Source organism: Melospiza georgiana, chromosome 10 (genome assembly GCF_028018845.1).
Source record: "Melospiza georgiana isolate bMelGeo1 chromosome 10, bMelGeo1.pri, whole genome shotgun sequence".
Taxonomy (NCBI): domain Eukaryota; kingdom Metazoa; phylum Chordata; class Aves; order Passeriformes; family Passerellidae; genus Melospiza; species Melospiza georgiana.
In genome coordinates this window covers 12618339-12631802 of record NC_080439.1, presented here as the reverse complement: position 1 = coordinate 12631802, position 13464 = coordinate 12618339, and positions in this window count along the sequence as shown.

Here is a 13464-nt window from a genome sequence, read left to right as displayed (position 1 = left end):
TCTAAGCCAACTGGGGTATCAGTAACTCAGTCAGGTACAAGCAGTAAAATTGCAGTATTCACTTACGCCTATTTCTATATTTCTGCAAAACTCCTTGAATTAATGAGATGTATGGCAGTAAGGGACAGCAGGATTCTGCCCAGAGCATGCTACAGTTCAGGGTAAATTTCCATCACTTCCAAAAGTAGAAGCACTCATTGGATTGTGTTTTGCAGCATAGCAAGGGAGAAGGTAGTAAATTGGCTCAGTAAAATCACTGGTTGAGTGTATAAAGAGGGAATTTTTTGTATAGGGAAGCCTCTTCTCTTGTCACTTGCACAACCCACAGCACTAATATGATTAGATTTTTGTCTGAATAGGAGGATTAAGTATGGCCTGAAGCAGGTAATTACCATGATGATGTAGAAATGCTTTTTTAGGTCTATTTTAGTGTCAGAAAAATGTTCCATACTCCTGACTATGGCAGTTCATTTTGCCTGTTGCCACCATAATCTTTAAATTACAGCCTCTTTCAAAATATTAAGTGCCTACAAATTCAGCTTTTGCTCATGTTTTAAGAGTTTAAAATATGTACCTTTCCAAAAGGAATGTGGTATTTCTGTTCCTCTCTTCAACTTGAGCTACATAGCAGAGAAAAATCATTTGTGATTATTGTGTGCTTCCTAGTTTATCTTGTTGAACTGACAAAGCAAAGTGGCCCTGTCCAATTCAGAAGTCACATTTATCATTAAATTTGAATATAGCTGGTTTCATTCTCCTCTCTTTTGTCTTAGTAATAGATGGAAACAGAGATAATTTTTGCACTGAGAGAGAGCAGAAGTGTGCTCATTTTATATGGGGTAAGGTGTCCTGCCTTCCTGCTTTGAAACAGCATCTTCTGGGCTGGCCAGCATGTGCAAACTGCAATTAGAAGTTACTGATTTAAAATACCAGCCTGAAGTGTCAGTACCCAGAGCAGGGCAGAAGTGGAGAGTGCTGCTTTTAATTGCAAATACCACAACTCAACAACCTGCATTTTACAGTCCTCTTAGAACAGGAAAGTGAATGATGGTATTTGTATTTCCTGAATAATATTAATTGTATTAAATATTGGAAAACATATTTAATTTCACTCTGTGTCATACTATAAAAACAGAGGCAGATGCAGAACATAAACATGGTGATGACTTTACACTTTCTAGAAATGTATGGACTGAAATGGAAGTAAGTGTCAGAGTTAATGCCCTTTTTAAAAAATTCTATTTTGGATTATGGGCACTGACTACATTTTTCTACTCCTAAGTTTTCTTCTCTGTGGTAATTTTATCCTCCATGTTTGTTAAAGGAGCATATTTAAGTAGTTCTTTTCTCTGGCACTGCCTATTGTTGAACACAGTAATTAATTTGGTAATTTAAAGTTACATAAACTACAAACTCTCATTCCACTGTCCTAGTTAAAATCTTGTTTATACAAAGGCATTACTTTAAACCATTTTAAGCAGTCACAAATTACTCCTATTTGCTCATTATCTCTCTTTTTTTCTCTGGAGCTTCTTGTGCTCCAGAAGTTATTATAGTGTCACCAGTAGTATTCATAAGCTCACCTGTGCTTTAACTGCACAATTTTAGGGGTCTTAATCACAGTCTAAGAACCATGCACTTGTTTGAGTTGTTGACATGTTCTCTGCACCTTAAGTATCCTATTCTGCCTTGGTGACTTCATAAAAGGTCATGTTTGTCTTGATGTGGATACAGAACATGGATATTTATGCATTGCTTTAATCAAATACTGCATCTGACTTACATGGTTAGTATTGTGCATTTTTTAAACTGAATTTAGTTGTTTTCTGCTAGGAGACTACCTCAATGAGAGGAAAGATCAACTAAAATTGAATTTGGATATGTTGTATCTAAAGTTGAGCAGGGGAGATGGATTATCAGGATTCATTGGCCTGCAGATAGATCTGCCTGGGCTTTACATTGGACTCATGAAAAAGAGGACAAATGACCAGCTGGGAAGGGTGGTGGACAGCAGAGCAAAGTATTGCCCTCAGCTGTTTCTGACAGTAGTGCTGGCAGCACAGCAACATCTCTGCAGAAGGAGAAGCATAAACTGAGAATCTTTTCAGAGCTGCCAGCGCGGTGAGATGGGAGCTCACAGCTGGGAGGGTTGGGTGAAGCTGCAGCCTGGCCACCACAGACCCACAGCAGCCTGCTTGTCCTGGAGGCTCTGTGGCATGTCTAGCTCAGTCTCCAGCCTCTGGGTAATCTTGGCTCAGTTTTCAAGCCTTATCTAGTTTATTGCAGCTGTTTGTTCCTCCTGCTCTCAGCTGCACAACAATTCCACCAGAAATGCAGTGTGTTTTACCCTGTGTTGTGTTTTACCCTGTGTTCCTCTCAAAAAATAATTAGGAATTTTTCAGTATTATTGGATAGAAGTTCACATTTTTGGACAGCTAGTCCTAAAGGTGACTGTGGTGTTTTTAAGTCACCCTCTGCATTTTAGGATCAGGTTTGAGAAGATAAAATGGCAGAATGTTACAAAGAAACATACTTCGAAGTCTCATGGAATTCTGAAAACAGGGTAAAAAACATGGATCACTTTTGAAGAGAGAGAGAGAAGTGGAGGAAAACATTACATCATTCTTTTCACAATTGTAGGGCCAGTTTCCACAACACCAACAGGAATAAAGACATTGCTATGGCTGAGTATTTAACCTCACCTACTTACATGGAATTAACTTTTCATAAAAGATAAAATTTTTGCATGTGAGCACAAGGTGAGTTCAAATGCATTTGAGAGTTTGAGTAGGTGGCAGCCTCATGTATGCTTTGAGTCTCAAGATGCACAGAGCGCATTCATGAAGCTGAAACACTGCAGCCTGAAGAACAGAGAACAGAAAGGCTCCAGGAGAACTATTTCAGTGCAATTGTGGCTATATGTAGGAAAGTTACCAATCACAGTATCATTTTCTGTCTCTTCTTTCTGATCCCAAACACCCTAGCAGTGAAGAGCAAGCCATCAATGTCTTGCTAATGACAGTATTTCTTTCCATTCCCTTTCCATTAACAAATTTGTCTCTCAAGATCACTTTCACCAATAGACAGTCTACTCAGAACACTCATTCCGTGTTCTGTACCATTTTCTAAAATGCATCCTTTGCCAGCATAAGAAAACAAAATAACCCTAAAATTGTCAGATGTACCCTGGAAGGATCTTTGTCACTTTGGAACATTTTGGGGAATTTAACAAATTTGACCAACAAGGGGAGTTGGGATATTCATACTTAACATTTTTTTACCACAGCTGTAACAAAAGAAAGGAGGTTATCTTGGCTGTAAGTCCTGTAACAGCTGATTGTTTGAGACAAAGTACATATGAAATAAAATTGCTGGTCTAATAATTTTTGATCTTATCTTCAGATAAATGACGGATTATACTAAAATTACTCTGAGCTTTCAAGTGAATTGCAACAAAGGACAGGAAACTATCATGTTCCAAATGACATGCTGTTAGTATTCTCTGCTGCACCATCATGTGAAAGAACTATGCATTTTGGCCTTCGCTCAGGTGTCTTTTAAAATTTTTATTCCATTTGCATTTTGTTTGATAGCAAAAGTGTCCAGGTATTCAGTACATAACAAGGCCAGCTAGAAGGGTTGGTTACTGTGTGTGGTGTTTATCGCCTTTCATTGCAGCTGAGCAGAATTTCTCTTGCAGGCACAGGGAACGGGTAATAACCGAAGACGCCTCACAGCAGGAAAGTGAGATCAGATTGGCAGTGCAGCAGTGAGTGGCATGATTGAGGACAAGATAAAAAGCAGGCTACAGCAAAAGGTAACTGGCAATATCTGAAGAAACTTGTGCTGAATTTGGACAAGGTCAATATTTAGACAGTATTTCACTGCTTGAGGTGAAAGCTATAATTAGGGTTAGAGCCAGAACAAAGAATGATTTAGCTAAACTCCTAATTTCAGCTAATTCACCTATTCCTTTCTTTACTTCTAGATCATTCAACTTTGTGAGTTACTGATAGATCCTTGGCTAGTACAATCTAATAATCAGTAGATGAAGTATAGGAACAGAAATAGAAATTAAAATTCAGTGGGTTCTTGAATCCACTCAGTTTTCAGAAAACAGAGAGGAGAACACTGAAGAGGAGTGGTGTGCCTCAGCATTTCTAGCTGAGAGGGACACATGCAAATAAGTGAAACATTCCAGAAAACCACTGAACAGCTGTACTTCCATGATGGGGGGCTTACGCAAGGAGAAAAATGCACAAGTTGACTTCTCTAAAAAATGTTCTGTTGGCAGCCTGCCTCCATTTAACTCTGCTTTAGCATCAGCACAGCCTGGCCAGAGCCTTTCCTCGAAGCAGGCAGCACATGATGTACAAAGATGCAGCCTGGGCTTGTTTACTGAGAAACCATTGGTTTGTTGAGAAACCACACATGCCCTTCCCAATCTACATTTATAAGAGGTACATTGCCCTTTCATCTTTTTCTTTATAAACTCCTATTGGTTTTCATCTTTTCTCCTTTCTCCACTCATTTGTGTTGCCCAAGCCTATGTGTTTATATAGCTTTAATTTCTTCCCCTGCCAAGGGGTAAGTCTGCTACTACTGGAGTGGCTCAGGGTTTGTTTTTTCCATCCTCAAGCTATTTGATGTGGAGAAATGGAAGGCATGGGACAAGAATCAACATGTGTTGTCAAACTGGGACTCTAGTTGTGCTGTCTTTATTGTTTTCCTCTTGGTTTTGTTATTAGCATATTAGACTAGATAATTACAGCTTTTCTCAAATCAGGTAAAAAAATTTTTCACATGATCTTCCTAAAAAGCACTTTAAAGAAAAAGGGTTCAAAATAATTTTACCTTCAAATAAATTTTATGATGCCATTCCATGTTCTTAAACATAACATTAAAACAAAAAGCCATGTCAGTGAGGGACAGCCACACACCCAAGGAATTGCACAGTAATTTCCTAGCACAAAAGTGAAGCTCATTCAGCATCTCTGGGAGGGCACAGAACTACCCCTTCTGGGCTTCTCTGCACTTTTGTTTGCTTGAGAACTGAGACTGCACCTGCTTGAGGATGCAGTGATTCACAGCATCATGGATTAGCTCACTCCAGCTGTAACAGCTGTCTTTGTTTTGCTGTCTCTGGCTGGTCCTCAGTACCCACAAGGAACATCACAGGACAGCAAAGAGTTCACCAATTAATTTCATTTTCAAAATACAGCAATAAATTTTACTTTGGGGAGGAAAAAACAGGAAACAAGCTGTACAAATTTGTCAGAACATCTATTTTGGGATCATTCTATTAAGTGCGCTGCCTTCCAGACAAAGCACTAAGGATCATAGTAACTTGTTTTTCCATGGGTGATAATACCTTTCACACTGACATGGATTAAGGTGTCTATGTTTGACCTTTCCTTCTCTTTGATTAACCCCTTAGAAACTCACTAGTTCAATTGACTCATATATTCTCAAATTTTCTTCTAGTCCTCATAATGATCTGCCCTTAACAGGAGTTTTGTGCAACTGAAAGCACAATTGGTGCTCTATGCTTTCAGTGTTATACCTACCAACTGTTACAATGATACTAACTTCTCTTGGGCTTAGCTACATTACCATTTTAAAAGATTTTTTTTTGTCTGAATAAACTCTTGTACTTTGCCAGTTACTCATACTGTTTTCTTTCCTTTCTGCCTTTGGTTCCCTTTTTCTGACCCTAATGAGCGATTCATTAAGAAGCCTCCATGCTGATCTTTTGCTTTTAATCTTTTAACTTTTCCCTCCAGGCTGTTCCTAACATTCTCATTTAGGGAAGAAAAGTCTTTTCTGAGGGGTATTGCCATTGTGTGATATTTTCCCACTGTAAGGATGTCTAAATTAATTATATAATAAGAAAAGTAATCAAGTGTCTCAGTCAGACACAGTGAACCAAATCCTATTACAGATGGCTGAATTACAAGACAAAGCTTCCTCTGAACTAAGGTGTTGAAATCTAACATCCATTTCCTTGCCCAGAAATCCACAATACATTGCCTTTGCTTCTTCAGTAAGACAAACACTATTTTTCAAAATAAAAAAAGAAAAAAGTGTTCAATGCAAGGTTTGCTTTCCTCAGAGCTGTAGCACTGACTGGTGGGAAGTTACATGGAAATCACTAGCCATGACACTGGAATTGTAGTGATAAAGCTTTCACATGAGCTAGTTTAGTTACCATGACAGACATTTAAGTGATTCTGGTTTGTCTATGCCCACACAGAAATGCTGCATCTGCACACGTTTGTATGGCAATTCATGTCTTCATTACTCAAGAAAAAGATTCTGTTTCTAACTTTAACCACGTTGGTGAAAGGTAACAGGAATGGGATTCATTAGAGGGAAACTATTTAGGTAGCAATATGCAACATGAGCTACTCTCAGTCAACTCATCTAATTTCCATTAGATTAGAAAGTGGAACACCTCTGTATGGAGGGAATCTCTCCATTTCTGGAGTAGAAGCAGAGAATTTTCAGTGTTTCTTTTCCCTCCTGCTTTTTGATTAGCCATCATTAGAGATGAAGGTAATTGCTCTGCACAAAGCATTTCTAAAGCCTGTCATTCATTAATTTACATTTGTCTTCTGTAGCTGGGGGGGAAGCAGGGGGTTGGGTGGGGATGTAAAAATAAAAAGCCCATCCTGCATATTGAGCCTGTAAAGCTCATAGGTGCATCATAACCCAACCTGGTGATTTAGCTCAGTGGCAGGAAAATGTTCTTTTGAGGATTAACATACCAGGTAAGGCTTCAACACACATCAGAATGTTGCCATGCACATCAAAATGTTACTGATCTGCTTTACAGCTTGAAGCAAATCTATGTAAGCTCTCTGGTGGCACCTTTCTTGCTAGTTTACAGGAAGGTACAGAAAAGCAGTTCCTTGTACTAGAAAAGTAGAAGTTACTTTCAGAGTTTGTTGCTGATGGCATTAGTATCTCACCTTTAGCTAAGACATGTTGTTCAGGAGTGCAAATAAACTGCATACATGGTCATTTTTGCCTCTATCTTCTTGCTCAGCAGCAGAGCTACATGACTCAGAGAGGGGCAAATGACACTGTGGTCTCTGAATAAAATAAACTACTGGAAAAAACAAGGAAGCCTCCATTTGGACTTACTATAAATTCCACAAAGTGCTATCACCTCCCAACTCTGTCTACAAAACTATTAGCTGTGTTCCCTACCCTTCTTCCTAGAAATATCCTTGCCTAGAGGGGGCAACAGAAACCTAATTAAAACATTACTTTTGGTACATTTATACTAGTAACACCACTGATTGAGTTGTGTCTTTCACAGTAAAGCTGTAAGGCAAAAAGAACAAAGATCAAGAAAAATCCTTTTCTCCCAGAAGTAGGGAATTTGGTTGTTGAGGAAATAGTTGAAGTTTTGGCCTTTCCATTCCATTTTCTGTTGTAATCTCTGCCAGGAACAGAAAAGGTTCTGACAGCGATTGCATATTGCTGCGGGCACGTCACTCATGCAGTAACCATTTTATGATTTAGATGCATAATTTATGATTTATATGCATGAAATACCTTTTTCTGCTTAATTATTAACAACCACTAATACAACCCAGAGTTTAAGCTTATGTAAATCTTGGTTGTTTTTACCTAGAGGCTGGTAAGCAAGCTCTGTCTGGCAGTTATAGCAGTTTAAGAAAGTAACCTTTTCCCCCCATAAGGCCACTCTCCCCCTGACAGCTCCCTTCTGCTGGACAAGTGCAACCACTAAGACTGAGATCCAGACCATGAAACTTCAACTCTTCCAGTGCTGGATGCATTCTAGCTAACATTCCTTCCAGCAAGGATAGGATCAGAGACCAGTGGTACTCAAAACAGCACATAAAATATATTATTAAGCTCTACTTGCTTGAAACGACACTAATATAATAACATTTCTCCCACAAGCTGCGCAGGAGGAATAGTTGTTACTGCTATTTTTTGCACATTGAAGAAGGAACCCTCAAGCTTCGGGGAAGAAGACCATGTAACTTAGGGCAGACTCAGAGCTGTAGGGAATGTCCTGTAAGCTAATTGTGATTTATATAGGATCTGAAAGGAGGTGAGATACCCCACTCCTTGTACCTGACCTCTGCCCTTAGAACTGGCCATGATAAGCTGTGCTCACAGCAGTGCTTTTTATTTCTATATGGTTCTTTCTTGACTCTCCACAGCATTTTTAATATCAGACAAATATAGATCTGGATCAAGGCCAGAATTAATGTAAATTCCCTTACTTCTCAGATTGGAGGCATTCACAATAGAATCTTATGGTGCATTGCATATGGAAGCAATGGAGATATTTCAGATGTGAGGTTAGGTATCCATTTGTGCAGGATGTGCCATGCAATGCAAAAACTAAGAAAAAAAGCCCGCACAAAAGCTTTAAAACTTCTTAGTCATGGAACGAAGCTATGAAAAAAGAAACTTAAAATTCATCAAACTATTTCACTTGCACTTAATAAACCTGAATTTGATTTCTGTCTTTTATTAAAAACAATCACATGGGACTCACTGTATTTTATATAGGCAATCCCAACTGCAATAAAGGAAGTGTGTTAATGCATTCATTTACTGTCAGAGAAAGTAACCATGCAGCATGTAACCTTTCACAGCTCAAACTCATCTTTTTATTCATTCTGGGATTGATGGCTTAATTCTGGTTAATTATTGATTTTTACAGGTACTTCCAAATATCCTTAAGATACTTCATAACCCAGCATCAAATTTGAAGTTATAAACCTGCAGTAAAATGTGTATTCATACTGAAATATTACATTGTGCTATTGTTAAAATCTGCAATTCAAAAAACTTTTCATGTCAGTGCAGAAAACCTTAGAAATTCCAGTCCTACATTGTTCTGAAATATCTTTATCTTTCATTTACTTGCATCTAATGTGCAGCGAATGACATTGTGAGCAGTATGAGGCAACAACATGGTCCTGAGGAGCAGACCACGGGTTAGCCTGCTGATTATTGATCATTTTTATCTCCCAGAAGGGTACCAATCTTCCTTTTTGGTAAAGCTAATGGCTAGAGCAGAGGTGCAAAATCCTATGCTGGATGGTAGCTGATGCACTCATTTCAAAGTTTTAATATGCTGCCTACATGTCTTCAGCCTCTTCTACAGAAAGAGAATTCTTTCCCTTGTGTTACAAACAAGAGCAGCGACTGCTTGCTGCTATAACAACTAATTCTCATATTTAAAAACTAATTGGACTATAGGTTTAAAAACTAGATGAGGAACAGATGATATTCATTTCTGTCAAGACAGACCAACCAAGGTGACAGGACACTGTGAGAATCCCCTTTCAAACACCATCTTTTCTGAAGCGTAGCATTGTGATGTTTAGTTTCAGAAATACTGAAATAGAACTATTAATCTAGAAATCTGTTTTACTTTATTTAATTATCTTTTCAGTTCTAACTTACTGCTCTGGGGAGAATTTTATATTCATATCCTTAAGGTTATATGATACCTAAAACATATTAAACACCAGAGAGTTTGCAAGACATTCATGCAGCCTTGGTCAAAGAAAGAAAACAGAGATTGTTCTGATGATTAAAGGAGAAAAAAGAGACCAGAAAATTAAGCAGAAAAGTCTAAAATATCTGGCATACACTGTCAATCCAGGGCCAGCAGTGTCTAAAACCACCACCCCAGTGATCCTCCACAAGAGATTAAACACACTGCATGCTGACAGTGCTTAATCTTTCAGTGCTTTGGAGTCCAGTTCTACATGGATTGAACCCAAGAATGTTTTCCTTACCCTTAACAGCAGAGAAAACAAATATGCACATATAAGAGGAAATCAATGTTTACTTTGAAACTTAAATCTAGAGAATCCTAATAATGAAACCTATAAACTAAAAGAATTCTATTTACTATCTGCTTTGTCTGGCTCTAACGAGTGCCCTGTTGATCTGTCAGTCCACAAATTATGTAAAAAAAAAAAAATTCCCCATAATCATTGCTATGGTAGCAATCACTAAGTTCTGGTGAGGTTGAGAAACCCTAGTGAAGTTGAGCAATCCTTTCTTGGCATTAACTTCTACAAGTAAAATTTTATAGAGGTATGTACATCAGGGCTTCCCAGATTCTGGGAAAAAAAAAAAAAAAAACCAACAAACACATTCACAATCTGGGGATTGATAGTTAGCTTTGTCCAAAGAGCTAAGTAGTAGGAAGAGATTTCCAGTGTTCCTGGACTCTGCCTGCACAGTGAGAGTATATGCAAACAACAGTCCAAACCTTCCCTGCTACTGCAGCTGCTCTCATTACAGCTGTGACATCGTTACACTGTGGATTGCTAAAAAGAGCAGGAAAATGTCACCTCTTACATTGTAGTATTTTAGCATTTAATGTCCAAAAAACATGCTTCAAAGATTTTTTCATCCCTCCACAGCCCCGTAAATTAGTGTTTCAAAATGACCCCTCACTTATGCCAATTTTTGCCACATAGATTTCTAACACAAAGTGTAAGTGTGCAAATAATAATTAGATTTCTTTATTCCTCATTTTAAATCTAGCCAACTGCTTGCTGGTTTTCTATCTCTAGATATCACTTCCATTCTCTCTAAATGCTCCTATTTTTAGCAACCTAAAGATATACACACTGTATGCTTGTACCCAAACATCCCTTAAGTGCACAGAGATACACTGACACTGAATGACCCATTGGACATAAATACAGGACAAGATACTCATTAGTCCAACTCATCTGGCACAGGACACTAGAGTTTATAATTTTTTTGGTTCTAGTTTGCTTGCTTACTATTTTCAATGAAATAAATCTCATTGTGACATTAACAACCCTTCTGCTCCATCTGAATTAAAAGCTGTTTGCCCTTTCCAGCATTAGGGAACTATTTAGGTAAACACATAATTTGAAAGAGAATAGCAGTATCATGCACTGACATTGTCCAAAGAGGTAATGACAAACCCAAGTATATTAGTAAAAGTGGGGTATGGTGGTAGTGTAAAAACTATTAAATATGTTTCTATTTTCAAATTATTAAATCGCTTAACATTCATAAAATGTACACATCATTTGGATAACACTGTGTAGGCTTGTGTTACCTTTCAATTTCTAAAATCATGTAAGCTTCAAAAAAAGTAATTATAAAGTGCCATTTTCAGCAGTAAAAAGATCTTCATTCAAAATTGGCAGATATTTGGATTAATAACATGCCTAGTTAGATCTAAAATAATCTTAGTTGAATAAGTAGGTGTCACTATTTTTTTATCTGCATTGCTAAAGTGAAGTTTCTTTAAAATATTCTTCTTAATTTATGTCACAGAGACAAACTGCATATGTCTTTGAAAACATAAAATATCATAATCTTATTCTAAGTCTTAAAAGTGCAAGAACTGGACTGAAGGTTAGCAAAACCAGGAACGTGCCAGAACACAGGAAATTAGATAGAAGCTGCTAGATGCTAAAATAAAGTTAAAGTAGTTACCTCTGATACATTAAATTTAAATAAGTACAGGTACAATGTTATATATTTTGCCTTATGTTTTCATCTTAATCTTGAATGAAGGGGATATTTTGAAAAGTGATAGTACTTGATAGGAAATACAGACCTCTAGTGGTCAAAGTCTACATTATATGAGTTAAACTTGAGAGCAATTTAAATGTCACTGTGCTTAACTGTGTTACTTTCTTTTGCATTTTACTCCCCCATAATCATGCAAAATCATACACACCCCCAGTTTCACTGTTCAGAAATTCCACAAGCATTGATTTTTCCCAGAGGAAAAAGTCCCTTCATCTGTCCTTTTTCACATAAATTTTATGACTGAAACTGAGTAGTTGAAAGATACTTGTGAAGTGAAGAGAAAATTAATGAGAGTAGTCCATGAGAACAAACAGAAGATTGATGTTAATGCTTCTCAGAATAAGCTATAAAGCCATCCTACAGAAGGACAGGCTCTTTTGAAGTATGGCAGAGGAAATAAATACAAAAGTTCTTACAGAGAAGGTCAGAGTACATAAACAGTTCACATTTGCAAGGTAACAGGAACTTTTTTTCTGCTAGCACAAAAAAAGTAATAACCAATTTAGGTTTCGATTTTATAGAGAACCAGATCCTGAAAAGATCACAGGCAGATTATTTCCAGCTATGTGGAGCCAGCACAAGTAAAGCAGACTAGCTTGAACTCTTGCAAGGGGAAGGCACAAAGAATTCAAAAATAGGTTAGAGCATTAAAAAGATACATACTTTTAAATAAATAAAGCAAACATCAAAAAATTAACAGCAATTTCAACAGACTGACAGCTGCCTGAGTTGCACAGTTGTTAAAAGAAAATGCTACAGTACAAGGTCCTGCAAGTTCTGTTTGTTCTGATGTCAGACCACCTCCTGATCCAAAACTGCAGAGCAGCTTGATAGCTGCTGACACAGGTCTGCTGAGGTTTGCTTTGTGCTCTTGGTGTTTGTGAGCTGATGTACAGCCACTGTCTGGTGCTGTACTGCCTATCACAGCTCCTTTCCAGTAGTATTTTGATTTATTGGCATTTGTCACAAAGTCAGATGCTGTCCTCAGTGGAAGGTACAAGCAGTGATGACACGAACCCACTGTAATGGCCCCACAGTTGGAATCATGTACCCTTGTTTGTATTTCTCTTTCCCTTCACAATTCAGCCATCAACTCTGGATTAAAGATATTCAGGAGAGCCATCAGTGGGAAATACAGACTGGTAGAACTAGCTGAAGAAATAAGAGCTGGGAGAAAGGTAAATCTATGCCTTCACAATGGTACTGCTCAGGAACTCCAGGAAAGCATAGAAGGTGCTGAAGTGTGGGTGTAAAATAGAAGTTTCTCTATTCATTAAGAACATGAGGAGAGAAAGGGTTACTCTATGGGATAGAAAAAGACTCCAAAAGCCTTCGCAATAAAGCATGTGTAAGTGTCATTACTTTCTCAGCAGTTAGAATAAATTAGGAAAGGGGGGCACTGAATTCTTAAGATAAAGAAAAGTTTATGCCACCAGAAAGAAATAAATATAGCTAATATACTGAACATTTTGTGCCAAACATTTTTCATTCTCTTTTCTCCTCATGCAAAAATTTTACATAAAAACAAAATGCAGTATCCTCTTAAATAAGGAACTATCTTCTCATTTGTAAGGAAAGCAAATAACCCACCCACTGTCAGAAGGAAAGTGCACATTATCTAGTGATAAGGTGGATGAGCTGTAGCAGGATTGGTCAGCCTATATTTATTTAGTCATTGTCAAAGCAAATATTAAATACATTTTTGTTCAAAATCTGACTTGTGACACCTGCTTACCTATTTTTAGCTGACAAAGTTCTCAGAGAAAGCCACAGCCACTGCTATCTTATCTTTCAGTGCTGTTTACCTTGCATGAGCCCAGCATTCCTTGTTTCCACAGGCAGTTTAATTAGGATGCATGTTCACCCAACAGAAGC